The sequence below is a fragment of the Saccopteryx leptura genome, chromosome 5 (genome assembly GCF_036850995.1).
Source record: "Saccopteryx leptura isolate mSacLep1 chromosome 5, mSacLep1_pri_phased_curated, whole genome shotgun sequence".
In the NCBI taxonomy this organism is placed as follows: Eukaryota; Metazoa; Chordata; class Mammalia; order Chiroptera; family Emballonuridae; genus Saccopteryx; species Saccopteryx leptura.
The window spans coordinates 46,148,898-46,163,672 of record NC_089507.1 but is presented as its reverse complement, the minus strand read 5'-3'; positions in this window follow the sequence as shown (position 1 = coordinate 46,163,672).

The window sequence follows — 14,775 nt, the reverse complement described above, 5'->3', positions numbered from 1 at the left end:
ACAGATAACCATACTCCTCCACAAAACAATGTGCTCTGTGGAGTGAAGCCATATTCCAGCACTAAGGGTATATCTAATTGGTCTAATTCGATCACGGTACTCCCACTTTGCTTGTCAGGACAAGGTATAGGCCTAAGCTTATTGTCTGAATCCAGGCAGAAAATAGGAGGGGAAATGTTTTAGGAGCAGAGGAGTTATGGAAAAAGTTTCTTAACCACTGAAAGAGAAGCTCTATAAATTATATGCTCGTTCCAGATATGTTTTAATGTCTGTATATAATGCTTAGAGATATTGCAGCCATCTTGCTAGGAGCCTGGAGATAAAACTGAAGATCACAGCAAGATGTTATTTCTTTGTTACCCTTCATTATCTAATTAACTATTACTGCCACAATAATTCTTTTTTATTTATTTATTATTTTTTTTTTTTTGTATTTTTCTGAAGCTGGAAATGGGGATAGACAGACAGACTCTTGCATGCGCCCGACCGGGATCCACCCGGCACGCCCACCAGGGGGCGACGCTCTGCCCACCAGGGGGCAATGCTCTGCCCCTCCGGGGTGTCACTCTGTTGCGACCAGAGCCACTCTAGAACCTGGGGCAGAGGCCAAGGAGCCATCCCCAGCGCCTGGGCCATCTTTGCTCCAATGGAGCCTCGCTGTGGGAGGGGAAGAGAGAGACAGAGAGGAAGGAGAGGGGGAGGGGTGGAGAAGCAGATGGGCACTTCTCCTGTGTGCCCTGGCCGGGAATCAAACCCAGGACTTCTGCACGCCAGGCTGACGCTCTACCACTGAGCCAACCGGCCAGGGCCCACAATAATTCTTGATTTTTTTTTTGCTTTGGAGATAATACATTTTTCTTCAGTTTAAATAGAATTAAGATTTGTTATTATTTGCAAATAAAATCATCTTAACTAATACACTGTACAGTGATGACCACAATGTGTGGTAGGTGGTAACTGCTTGATAAATTTTATTTTCTCAATTTCACCCCATTTATTTCTAAAAGTATTACACAATATATGTCTGTAATTATTCTACTGAATATTAACCTGAATTCTGTATAGAAAAACAACTACTTTAATCAACTGCTTAACCTGTTGAATCCAGAGGGGAAATTTATAACCAGTACTAATTATGTGCTAAATTCATCCTCACTTAAAAATAAAATTATCATAATTTGGTTCTACATCTTAGAGAGCAAAAATGACATGAGAAATCCTTCTTTCCCCATAATGATAAAATATTATGTTTTTAAAAGTTATTTGTTAGAACAAACTAAAAATTAAATATTTTATTACATTATATTAAACTCAGTAGAATCTTAATAAAATGGAAAGTTTACTAAGCATCCTGCATACTAACAAATGATAAGCTGAATATTTTATTCCCTCTTTAACATCTTAAAAGAGTAGTCATTTATTATCTCACGGTTTCTATAGACCTGGGCACTGGTTAGCAGGCACCCCTACTCAGGACTATGCTGAAATTAAGGTGTTGACAGGATGAATATTTTATTCTCTATTTTTTAAGGGTTTTTTTATTGATTTTACAGAGAGAGGAGAGTGTGGGAGGAGCGAGAAATAGCATCTCATAGCTGTTTCATCTTGGTTTTCCATTGCTTGCTCATTGTATGTGTCTTGACTGAGCAAGCGCAGGGTTTCGAACTGGTAACCTCAGCATTCCAGGTACATGATCTATCCACTGTGCCACCACAGGCCAGGTGAATATTTTATTCTTATAATAGAAAAAATTAAAAGAAATATTTAAAGCCAATGAAGGTAAGGATATATCAATTTTCTTCATTCCTTATCTAAAAAATATATATACTCAAGTATTCATTCTGTTTTCATAAAATATAAACTGTGTAATTAAAGTCCAAGTTGTTTCCATGAATTAAAAAAAAAATACAGAGAAGAAACTTAACTATAGATAGCAACTCAAAGCTTTCCTTTGATTAAATTGGTAACATTTAAGCGTGGCTGGGTATCTCAGTTGGCTAGAGTATCATCCCAATGTGCCAATGTTGCAGGTTTGATCCTTGGTCAAGGCACATACAAGAAGACAATTAATACATAAATAACTGGAACAATAAATCACATTACTCTCTCTCCCCCTTCCTTTCTCTCTAAAATTCAATCAATAAGAATATAAATAAATTGGTAACATTAAAAAGGGTGAGGGTTCTCTCTAACAAAGGAAGAAAGCCCTTGACAGTAAGAAAATTCACTTACACATATTTTTGACACCAGTCTTCCCAAATAAATTCTGGGAAGAAGTTCTTTTTTACTTTGCTAAGAAAAATAGAGTGAGTTATAAAAGAGCATTATAATTAAGAACTGGGAACAAAATAAAAGATTTGAAAAAATTGATGACAGTTATGAGCTTTATCCTCACTTGAATTATTTTAACAATTACTGTCTAGACCATATTTATGGCATTTATTTTTAACTTTCTTCCTTTGCATTTTTTGTGTACATCTTTTATCAATTCTAGTGCATTATAATTTTAAATAGTTAAGATATAGCTTCTCTCTATGCCTTTCTTATTTTTCTTGGCACAGAAAAAAAAAGGTTTATAAATACTAGACTTTTCATAAATTTTTTAGATGAGTGAAGAAAAAAAATAGAACTATTATTTATAATTTTGGTTGCTTTTAAGACATTTTCTTTATAGTGTCTTTCTTTTGTTATTATGATGACATATTTTGTAAGAAAAATATTATAATTGGAAAATCAAACTAGAAGTCTATAATTACCATGTTATTCTATAAATATACATTTAAAACATAGGTTATTACAAAGTCACTACCTGGTAGTACTACTCCCTATTTGCTAGTAAATCAGTGAGGGCAAATAACTTCTAATCTACTAAATTAGAACTTTATATCAGTGGGCACATTATTTTTACTTTCATGACTTCGCATAATTAAAACCTTTATTTTGATCCAAAAGCATGTTGTTATCCATTTCCAAGACTACTAAAAACAACTGCTGAATGACTAACACACACAAGCACTGCATTGATAATCACAATTCTTAGTTGATATCAGGTCTGTAAGCATAATCCAGCAATTATAAATTTGTATGATCACCCCTATGAGCAAAGATTAAGTATTACTCACTTCTGTTTCTTCCAAAATGTGCCCCCACATAAAGATAGTGTTGGTCAAAAAAGTTTGTAAAATGTCATTTTTATGCTTACTTTGTTAAAAATGGCCACTGCCCAGGTAAATTGCACTGCCAGGTGAAACTGCTAATTGCCTTCCTGTTTGGGAAGGGGCTTTGTTATGCTAATGTGTGCTGGAGGAGGGGTTGTCTCACCAAAAAGTTTTAAGAGGAAGTAGGAAAAAAAGGAGAAGAAGGAGGCCATATTTTTTCAGAGAAGGCAGCCAAGATGGCAGGATGCTAAAGGAGAAGCCATGTTTTTGCAGAGTTTGTGCAGAGAGTAGAAGGGAGAAGGCATGCAGATGGGGAACAGAGGTGAGGGCTCTTACGAGCTCCACTGAGACTGGTGGGGCCTTTGATTCTAGGAAAAACCAGAAAAGATTCTCCTGGCTGTGGAACCAGAGAACATGTGAGTGGGTTTTGGTGTCCATATGTTTGTGTTTACTTGCCAGCTGGTTGCGAGGCTGGAATAAAGTCCCACCAGTTTTCGGATCCATAGTTTCTTTACCATCTGACGGAATCTAATGGGAACCTGAACCTGAATGTGAATGGCCACAATGGCTGCGACTACTGGCCATACAGATAGGAAAAAAGGGACTTGAATTTTGGGAAGAATAAATATGAAGTAGAAAACTACTGGCCTCTAAGCAATTTAACAAAGTCTGTTAGGTTAAAGAATCTTCAGAGGAGACATTAACAATCAGATTCAACTATAAAGAAAGAAGTTCTTATTGTAAGAACAATGAATTTATAAAGAACATGGTATCCCCTCACCCCTGTTATTTGTTAAGTCTCTGAGGTTGTAACAAATATCTAGCATGCATTGAGGACTTATTTTTGGTCCTGATTTACTATTTTGTCCATATGGGGGAGCACTCTTCCCCTTAGACTCCCCTATACTCTATTCTTCAATTCAAAGTTTCATGGTAGGGTTTTGTCAACTGCTAAGAATAATGTCAAATATGAACTCAGACGAGATATAACCCCTAGAGGCAAAATTGGTTTAAGATTTAATTTTTCACCTGGTCTCCAGCTACATCAACACTCACAGAGGATTGTCGTAGATTCTTGGTCCTCTGAAATGAATGTCAAATCAAACTTCATATATCCATCTCCTATGACTGGGTATTCCTCTTTCCTAGTGTACTTTAATAGAAAAAATAGGATACATGTTTTATATACTTGCATTAGAATTTCAGAGTCCTTTCTCTTAGGGATTGACCTATTCTTTAAATCATAGCCTCCAAAAGTGAGAATTGGCTCAGATTTGAAAACCTTATGGAGTAATTTTTTTCCTATTATGGCAACCAGTAATTACTCTCTGCTCATTACAAGTAAGTTAGTTATCTAAGGATACTCAACTGTTAACTAGCAAGGACAAGATTTGTACTTTAGCAGTCTAGAATGTAGAGCTTCTCATCCAGAACACTATACCACATTGCTTTTTCAATAGAGGGAAAAAAACAAAAACAGAAAAAATATAGCATATTCACTAAGGTACTGGGAAATTGCTGTATTAAGGTTATACAATGGTGAAAAATAATGATACACAATTATAAATTTACTAATCTGTAAAGATATGCACACAAAAAATTTAGTGACAAGAATCAAGGTAAAACATTAAGGATATTATAAACTCATATATAAAAATATGTGTAACTATGTGTATATACAATAATGTATGAAAATCTACAATGATGTGATAAAAACTGTAAGTTATTTTTTGATTTTTTTCTGTAAAAGAAAAAATAGAGGTCATAGCCTCAATAGAACATGGTTTTAAGATAGAAATATTAACATAATTGATTGTAAGGGGAGGGGAATAAATCATTGTAGGGGAAACAATCAAAGGTCCAATAACCACAATAAAAGGAATAAGTAATTATTACATGTTAGACATATTTTACAATAGTATACATATAATTATTCATCTCCATAATAATCCCATTGAAAAAGTCCTTATCTTTATGTACTTGTTAAAAACTTGAGGTTCAAAGGCATGAATAACTCACTCAAGCACTTTATTTCATAATACCATGTTTTGATCTATTCTACCATAATATACTGTTTTCTCTACTTCTCAAAGACAGACACTAAGAAAAAGATACTTATGCTTACATACTTCAACAATGTCAATTCTTTACCCTCAATATTCAAACCTATCATTATATTTGTAACATATACATCATCGCCACAATTTTTATAGGTTCTTCATAGGACTACCATTTTTTTAAGACCATCAGTGGAATTGTTTTGAATATCCAGTTAACTTGAAATATTAGAGATATCATAACACAAGACATTAATAATTTAATATCTTATGTTGATATTAATTAAAATTGGTATTTATAAATACTTTAGAAACAGTTTTAAATGCAAGACTGTAGATGTGTTATTTAAATGAGAACCATCCTTAGAAAGATCAAACGCACAGTATCACAGGAAGGAGGTTTAGAATTACACACTTTGGAAATCAATGCTGGCTCTCACTTTGCTTCCTAGACCCAAGACAGCAGTTTTCATCTTCAGATTGCTGTGATTAGCACTAGCTTCAGATGCTCATTCACACCTTTGGCAGTCCAGGATGGGAAACTCAACATTCACTAGTGGTGTGGTATAATCACACTAGCTTAGAGTTTTTTCTTTCCTCTGAATTTTTGTTGATAACATTCACAGCAACCTTTTAAAAGAATCAAAGTACATTTTTCATGAGTTAAATGCTTTAACTCAGAGAACCTCAGAAGTGCTTGAGGAATTTATAATGAGATCTTAATTGATTGCCTTTTGTTTCTTTCCTTTGTTCTTGGTCCCACAGATACAAATAAGAAAAAGCAAAACAAAATACACATGGCTGAAGAACAGTTTCCTTACGTATATGACCTAAAATTTCCCACTAATGAGAATTATAATAAAATAAAAAGTATTGATACTTGCAGCAAAAATCAAAGAAATCTTCCTATACAATGATGAATACAGAATTTAGAATTGCATGTTAATATTATATTTTGTAACGGGAATTTATTTATCAAACATGTTTCAAATTTGATAAGTTGATGACCCAATGTACTTGGTATATAAACCCTGAAAATCTGGAGTAAAATGGAATTTTAATGCCTAGTGAAATCTTAAATAAGACCACTTGTAACCAGTAAAAAGACTTGCAGTTTCTGCTGCCTGCTTGTAAGGCCAGTAGTCGCAGCCATCACCACCACGGCCAGGCAGGTGCAGGTTCCCATTAGATTCGGACAGACTGTAGAGAAACATTGGTGTGAGCCATTTCTTTATTCTAGCCTCGCAACCAGACGGGGAGTAAAAACAAACACACAGGGCACCAAAACCTACTCACACATTGTCCAGTTCCACAACTAGGAGAATCTTTTCTGGTTTTTCCTAGAATGAAATGCCTTCACCTGCCTGAGTCCGCTCTGGGTCCCTGTCTCCTTATCTCTACACAAACTCTGTAAAAACATGGCTTCCTTCTTCTCCTTTCTCCTTCTTCTTAAAACTTTTTGGCGCAAAAACCCCTCCTCCAGCACATATTAGTATAAAAATGGCCCTTCAAAGCAGGAGGCAATCAACAGTTTCACAGATCACATATCTGGGCAGCAGCCATTTTTTTTAACAATAAAAATGAGCAAAGTCAAATAACACACATTTTATAAACTTATTTGCCCAACACTACCACAACATGAAAAGCCAATATTTGTGACAAAGGTGCTGGTGAAAAGAAAAGAGATTTATTTAAATGCTGGCCACTTGAAAAGATGGGGGGACTGCTGTCCCCCAAAACTCTTCTTTACAGCTCTGATGCCTTGACCAGCTAATATAGGTAATTGGAGGAATTCCAGAGGGTGAGATTTCCTAGAAGAGAGGGTAGATATGCAGTTTCTCTTGAGAGAGAGAAAGTCCTATCTTTATGGCTGGCTGGTCTTTCGCATTCCTCTTGACCTTACTGGAGAATCAAAACTGTAAGTCTCAGTGTGGTGGGAGAAGATTGGGCCCAAGTGTTCATTCTCTTAATCTGATGTGCATCAGCCAGAGGTCTGTGCTTCATGGCCAGTGTTAATATCTCTTATACTGACAGGGGACAGGCTGTTGAAATGTAACAAAAATTCAACCAGAAGTGAAAGCAAAAATTCAACAGGAAGTTCCTAGGTTACAAACAAATAGGTTATGTAGGTTTGTTCTTAAATTGAACTTGTATGTAATTAGGAACAGTTACACTTACTTATTAAATGCAACTTAGATGTTTGTCTTAACATAATATTAATTTTTACTTTTCTGTGCATAAAAATACTTAACCATTTTCAAATACAACCTTGAACAATCTTGGATGATGCAGAAAATGATGGACTTGTTAGAGAGGATGGGACTGGTGTTAGAGTCAGGGTTTGATTCTGCTGCTGGTGTCAGTTTCTTGGAATAGGCATCAAGGGAGGTTTGCACAGAGCTTTTCTTTGTCTCATTATAAATGGCCTGGAGCATCTCAGGCCTTCAGGAATTGTACAATAAACTTTGGTGAACCTCTCTGTATCACAGTTTTGCTCCTCTAACTTTGCCATTTCTGCTTCAATGAGACAAAAATCATCGGCTAACTTTTTGTAAAAATCTTTTTTAGTTCTAGATTTGTAAGTGCTGGTTTTATTCATTAAATGCTTTCATCTGCTGCTCTAGTTTCTCAAGGTCTTCATTAGTTAGTTCTTTGCCATGGGAATTGAGTAACTTTATGGTGTCATTTTCACTGATGTTCAACAGCAGTTAATTACCAATAGTGTTTATGGCAGTTTGTTCAAAAACACATGTTGTATGTAAGATGAATGTTTGTAACACAAGTACTTACTTAATAGACTTTTTATTTGTTATATAGAATACATAAATTTGACTACTAGATTGATAATATTAAGTCATAGTTACAGTTAGAATGACAAACTGAATTTAATATTACTAAGATTACCATGGGTGGCTTTATATAAATTATTTTACAAGCTTATATTATTAATATATTTTTATTTTAATTCTACTCTCTGGCTATTCAGACTAATATCAGTAATATATCTAATTCATTCCCTGTTAGTGTTTAACTGTTTATAATTAAGTCCCTATACTCTTCTTAACTACCACACCCATAACCACATTTTGCAATTTAAAGATTAATGCCTATAGTTTTTATATAATTGTGAAAGCCTTGTATAAATGGTTATATTCCTCTGATTCATACCAAAATAATGTTATAATTTAACAAGCATGATCATTAATCTTGTATTGGAATGCACTGAGTATACTCAAGGTGGCTTTGGCAGGAGTACATAATTGTAGCTACTGATTCTCAAAGATAAAGTACTTGTTATTTAGAAGAGCAGTAGATGATCAGAGAGAATATTAGAATACCAGGAGAAAGAGCAGAAGAGGAATCTTTAGCATATATTATACTGCTGGCCCATTTTCTAAGTGCAGGGAATAGATGAGGTATTCCTGCCATGATCATAAAGATTCTCAAACCTGAAATAGGAGCAAAGTGTAATAATAATGATTTCCACTCTCTGCACAGCCTCATTGCCACTCATTCACCAAAAAGATCACCTAACTGATAATCTTTTTCTTTCCCTTTGAAACCGGGTCTCCTAGTGGGGAGAAAAATAAACTAAAACACTGTTGTTCTGATTTTAATATTAGTATTTTTTTCTATTTTGCCAATGTATTCAATTAGAAGAAGAAATCATGCACTTAATTTCTGCCACTTACTGTTATTAGACTCCTTCTCATCCCCTGAAGGGAGATACTTTGACTTTGAGGTCATTATTTTTTTGGTCTGAAAAAAAAACAACAGATTACATTTTTTATATTTCATTTCTTCAGAGCCAGAAAGGGGCTAAGGAAGAAAGAGTAGATTTTGTTTGTTTGTTTCTTTGTTTGTTTTTAGCGATAGACAGAGAAAGAGAGACAGAGAGAAGGACAGATAGGGATATATAGACAGGAAGGGAGAGAGATGAGAAGCATCATTCTTCTTTGCAGTACCTTAGTTGTTCCCTGATTGCTTTCTCATATGTGTCTTGACCAGAGGGCTCCAGCTGAGCCAGTGACCCCTTGCTCAAGCCAGTGACTTTGGGCTCAAGCCAGCGACCTTAGGCTTCAAGCCAGAGACCTTTGGCTTCAAGCCAGTAACCATGGGTCATATCTACCACTCCACACTCAAGCCAGCAACCCCACGCTCAAGCTGGTGAGCCTAAGCTCAAGCCAGATAAGCCTGTGCTCAAGTGGCAGCCTCAAGGTTTTGAACCTGGGTCTTCTGCGTCCCAGGCCAGATAAGGCCGTGCTCAAGTGGCAACCTCAAGGTTTTGAAACTGGGTCTTCTGAGTCTCAGGCTAATGCTCTATCCTCTGCAGTACTGCCTGGTCAGGTAAGAGTAGATATTCCTATAAATGAAGCATTCCTGGCATCTCACTATAGAGTGAGTTATAGTTTGAGAAGGTGAAGTTAAAGGGTAATTTGATGTGTGAATTCTAGATTTTAGAGAAACAGTTTTAAAGTATCAGAAAAATGATAAGGGCAAGTCCAAATCCAGGGACTAACATCCATAAAAAAAAATGAGAGGCTCTTAAAGTTCTGATTGTACTTATGAATAATCTACATGAGAAAGCAGAGAAGATAACAAAAGAAAACATGGTGGTTTAAGCCATATGAAAACTATTAAAGTAAGGAGGGCACATAACCAAGAATAAAACAGTGACACTAATCTCCAAGAAAAATATAAAGACATGTGGATCTCAAAATAATCTTTTGTTTTGGTTCTGGTCTTGTTTTTAGCATTTAACATTGCCTTTTATGCTTATTTATTAGTTATGTTCAGAGAAAAAAACTGACAACACAAAAAGGCCTATTGTTCTTTGCTGACAATTTAACCTTGAATAAATGTCAAGTGAAAAGAAAACATTTCTATTTCTATCAAGAGGAGAGAAATTTAGACTTAAAAGATTATTGGAAGAAACAAAATTCAACTAAAGTGAGCCCCTTCTCTAATGGTTGTTAAGTGATTGAAGACAAAAAAAATCTTTTTACTACATGTGCATATCCTTTTGTGTAGACTTGGGCTGGCCAATAAAGTATATATTGTACTTTCCACATAAAGCTAAATAAATTTTAATTAATTAGATGAAAATAATATTTAAAATTAAGTCCCTTCGTTATATTATACTAATCTCAAGTGCTCAACAGCCATACGTGCCTATTACCATATAGGACAAAAAAGACAGAGACCATTTCTATCATTACAGAAAATTCTACTTATAGAGCTGGTCTAAATTAACTATGATTCAGTATACTAAATTACAAAAAAAAAATTTTTTTTTTGAAATTTACATTTTGCCTGACCAGGAGGTGGTGCAGTGGATACAGCATCGGCCTAGGATGCAAAGAACCCATATTTGAAACCCTAAATTTGCTGGTTTGAGCATGGGATCGTAGACATGAACCCTGGTCACTGGTTTGAGCCAATGTCGCTGACTTGTGCAAGGGGTCACTGGCTCAGCTGGAGCCCACCAGTCAAAGCATATATGAGAAAGCAATCAATGAACAACTAAGGTGCTGCAATAAAGAATAGATGCTTCTCATCTCTCTCCCATCCTGTCTGTCTGTTCCTCTCTCTGACTCTCTCTGTCTCTGTCACAAAAAAAATAAAAATAAATTATATATATATATATATCAGAATTCTATAATGTCAACTTCTCATAAAGAATTTTTATTGAATTCTAAATCAGTTTCTGAGGTGTTTGCGGTTCCAATTATTTCTTTCAGTATGTATTAGACTTATAAGACGCCTTAAACATTCCCTGCAGTAACATTGAACACTATTTTAAATTATCCACCATATTATAAATAGAATGTTGAAAACATTTGATAAAACATAAATTTCAAGCACAAAAGAAGTTTAATTAGCAAATACATTTTAACTTTTAAAATAATAGCTATGTTTCAGTGCATTTTTTTCTCAGTAAATTAAATAAAGAGAATACTTCTTTATAGGATCTGAGATTTAGTTAATATATAACTCTAGGGAAGTGTAATGTATTGAGAGTAATTTTTTAAAAGCTAAAGGATAAACTGCTGAATGTAGTAATCTGAACAGTTCTTGCAATTATAAATATGTGCGATTAAATATGTTGAATGAGAAATGACATGAACAATTGTTTAGTTATTTAAACTTGTCCCAAATTTCTTCATATTAATAGTTGTCATTAAGTAAGTCATGCAACATTTATTCATATGTAAAATACACACATTTTACTTAGTTATAATTAACTTCTATCACCATTGAATAAAGTGCCATGTAATGCTTTCAAAATATTTCCTTACACAGGGAAATCAAAGCTACATGAGTAAAATGAGATTTATTAAATGAGTAAGGAAATGACTAATATTTTAAACACTTGAAAACTAATTGGAATTCACTTAATGAATTTAGAAGTTTTCTTTTGTAATTCTCATCTCTTTAGATAGATAAGTAAACATGACTGAGAAAAAGAATCTAGTGCCTTCAATATTTTAACAATGATAATTTCATTTTCCATAATTACTGCCCTTATTAAAATATGGTCTTTATAGAAGAGCTAAATATTAGCATGAAAGATAAAGTCTAACAACAACAAATCACAAGCTTTATACAATTATATTGTAACTGGGTTAATAGATTTAAATTATTAAGAGAGTTGTAGGAAAGCTTCACAGAAAAATATTACTACATATATTACATATCTATTTCTCCCATAATTACTACCAAAAGATAAAATGATTTCACAAGTTTTATACCCAAAATTAAATAGAATTGTTCATTTTAGTAAGACAGAATACACTAGTAAAAAGAAAAGTCATAAAAATGTAAAATATTTGGATTATTTTTATTTAATACAAATAGAAAAGTGATTCACGTTTCTGCTTCTGAAAAATTTTACTATCAGAATTATTAATACTTTTGACAAAAAAATGTGTTTAACTTTATTTCTTCACTCAAACTTCTCCAATTATTTTGTATATTTATTTAGATGGCATAATTTTTATTCCAAAATGTTTTGATCCTAATTTTTAAAGAAAAAAAACCTAAATGAATCTATCTCTTAAAAGGAAAGTTATTAAAAAATAAAATTAGAGTTTGTTGAAACTAACTTAAGATTACTAAATTGTTTACGAAGAAAACTATTTCAAAAGACTCTTCAATGGAGCTAAATTAATAAGTGCATAATGCAGTACACACTGTACAAGCTACAGTGATAAATTGAAGAAGAGACTCCTAATTTAGAAAATAAGAAAACATGTACACTTTAGTTCCCCATACATGCAGCACACTTAAAGAAATATAAAATTACACATAATTTTAACATTGTTTATAAATTATTAAAAATAACATTTAATAGTATCCTGTTTTTGATCCTTTTCTATTGTGCTCAGTGTACTGCTACAACATTATCATGAAAGGAAAAGACAAATACAATTTATATTCCTAACAGTCTTACATCTAGCTAGTGAGCACATACATAGCATCTCTAAGACTTTTTTTTTCAGTTCAAATTGCAAATTCCAATCCTGTACCACATCCTCATCTAGTAGATTGGAAACTAGCTCTTATTGCTGTTTATTCCACTGTTCACTTATCTCCTACTTTTCTTCATTGATACCTGGGCACAGTTATTGACAATAAGTATCAAACGTCTTCCTCCTCAAGGTCTTCAGAGCAATTTCTCTTCTTACAACTCCTTCCTCTTCTTCAATATCAATCTCCCTTTAGGATTCAGATTTTCCCTATACTCTTTGCCTTTTGGCTTTCTGATTTTTTACTGGATGCCACTACAAATATGGCTTCTTGGAGATTAGGGAAGGTACATTGTTAGAGGAAAAAAATATGCCATCCCAATGGCCAGTCCTCCCAGAAAAATATTTCTTTAAAATAATCATTAGCTTCTTGAGTATTCATTATAAAGCAGGCACTGTTCTAACCACTTGATACAAGTGATTCATTTAACCCTCCCAACTCTGTGATAGGTATTTTAGTTTCAACCCCATTTTACAAGCAAAAATATTGAAGTTCAAAGAAATTGATCAAATATCCCAAGGTCACATAAGAAATGGCAGATCCAATATTTAAATCTGACAGGTTTGTGTTTGCTATGCAAATTCTTAACTATTATTTTATGTTACCTCTAATAATGACCCTTCACACCACTGTTGCTAACAAACATGTGGGTGTTTTCTATAATTTTATAATAAAAGATTGCTTATCAGCAGCTTTTATGATGGCCTGATATTTGCAGGATTGCCAAGAGGAGAAAGAAAAAAAGAAGAGAAAAAGTCTGCTATACATGTGTGTTTTAATAAAAAAAATTTGTTCAAAAGTTGTCATGTAACTGTGTTTTTTGAGGGAAAATTTTTATACCATGTAATGAACTAATGAAGGAAGATAAGAAATAACTGGTCAAAGTTATTCTTCAAACAGAATGTTTAAGGATTATTTTTATCTTAATATTTTAGTATATTTTATTACTTATCTGTTGCTATGTAAGAAATAGTCTAAAAACGTAATGGTTTAGAATAACACATTTATTATGTCATTTTTTGGGGGATTAAGTATCTTAGCATAGGAACATAAAAGCATAAATATTAAATATAAATTAATTTAATTTTGCGGTTAATGGACAAAGAGTACCAATGAATAATAAATAAAGATGATAACTCCTTCAATTTTCTGTTGATAATTAACCTACTATAAGTCTGACTAAAAAGAAAAAATGAATATAATAAGATGGTAATGGATTAGATTACATATACATTCATTGATGTGGACTAATATCCAAAAATGTAATATTGAGTAAAAAATTATGAATACCCAACATATTTCCAGTTTATAAAACTTAAGAAAAATTTCAAGTACACAATATATCTTCAGGGATATATAAAATAAATGCAAGGTAGTAATAAATGAAAAAAATACTAATAGAGTACAGACTCAAAACTAGAGTTTCACTAAATCAATTACTGTTAAATTGATCAATTGAAGAAATGTAGTGTTAAATCACAGAAGACTGGTGTGCAAAATAACTAAGATTTCAGGGCATAAAGTAAGCAAGGGAGTCAAATTCTATCTGGCAAACACAAGCCATTGTGTGGACACATTTCTCTCTGGAGGATAATTAATATATCAGAGCTTTATTATATTGAAACCCTCTAGCTGCATCTGGTTCTGATTGTAAGTCTACAAAACAAAAATTCTAATAGAACAATAAAAAAAGGTTTATCACACCCAAATACTGTCATGTAACCACATTTGAACTAGTATTTATATTTACATATTTCATCTAGTTGTTTTTGTTTGTAAGTTTTGTTTGTATATTTTGTTTGTGTGTTTTTCTTTTCCAACTGTCTCACTCTTCCCTGTTGTATTTATTTGTGTACTATCCAGATATCATTCTGCACACATAATTTATTTTGTTTTCTGTTATTGTCCTAAGCTCTACTTTTAAGTTACTCCTTCCCTGGTTTTCACTCTGCTGAGCTAAAAGATGTTGCCAGTAGCTGCCTGTTTCAGTTAAGATTATGAAAATAACTGACCCCAGCAAAATCACAATA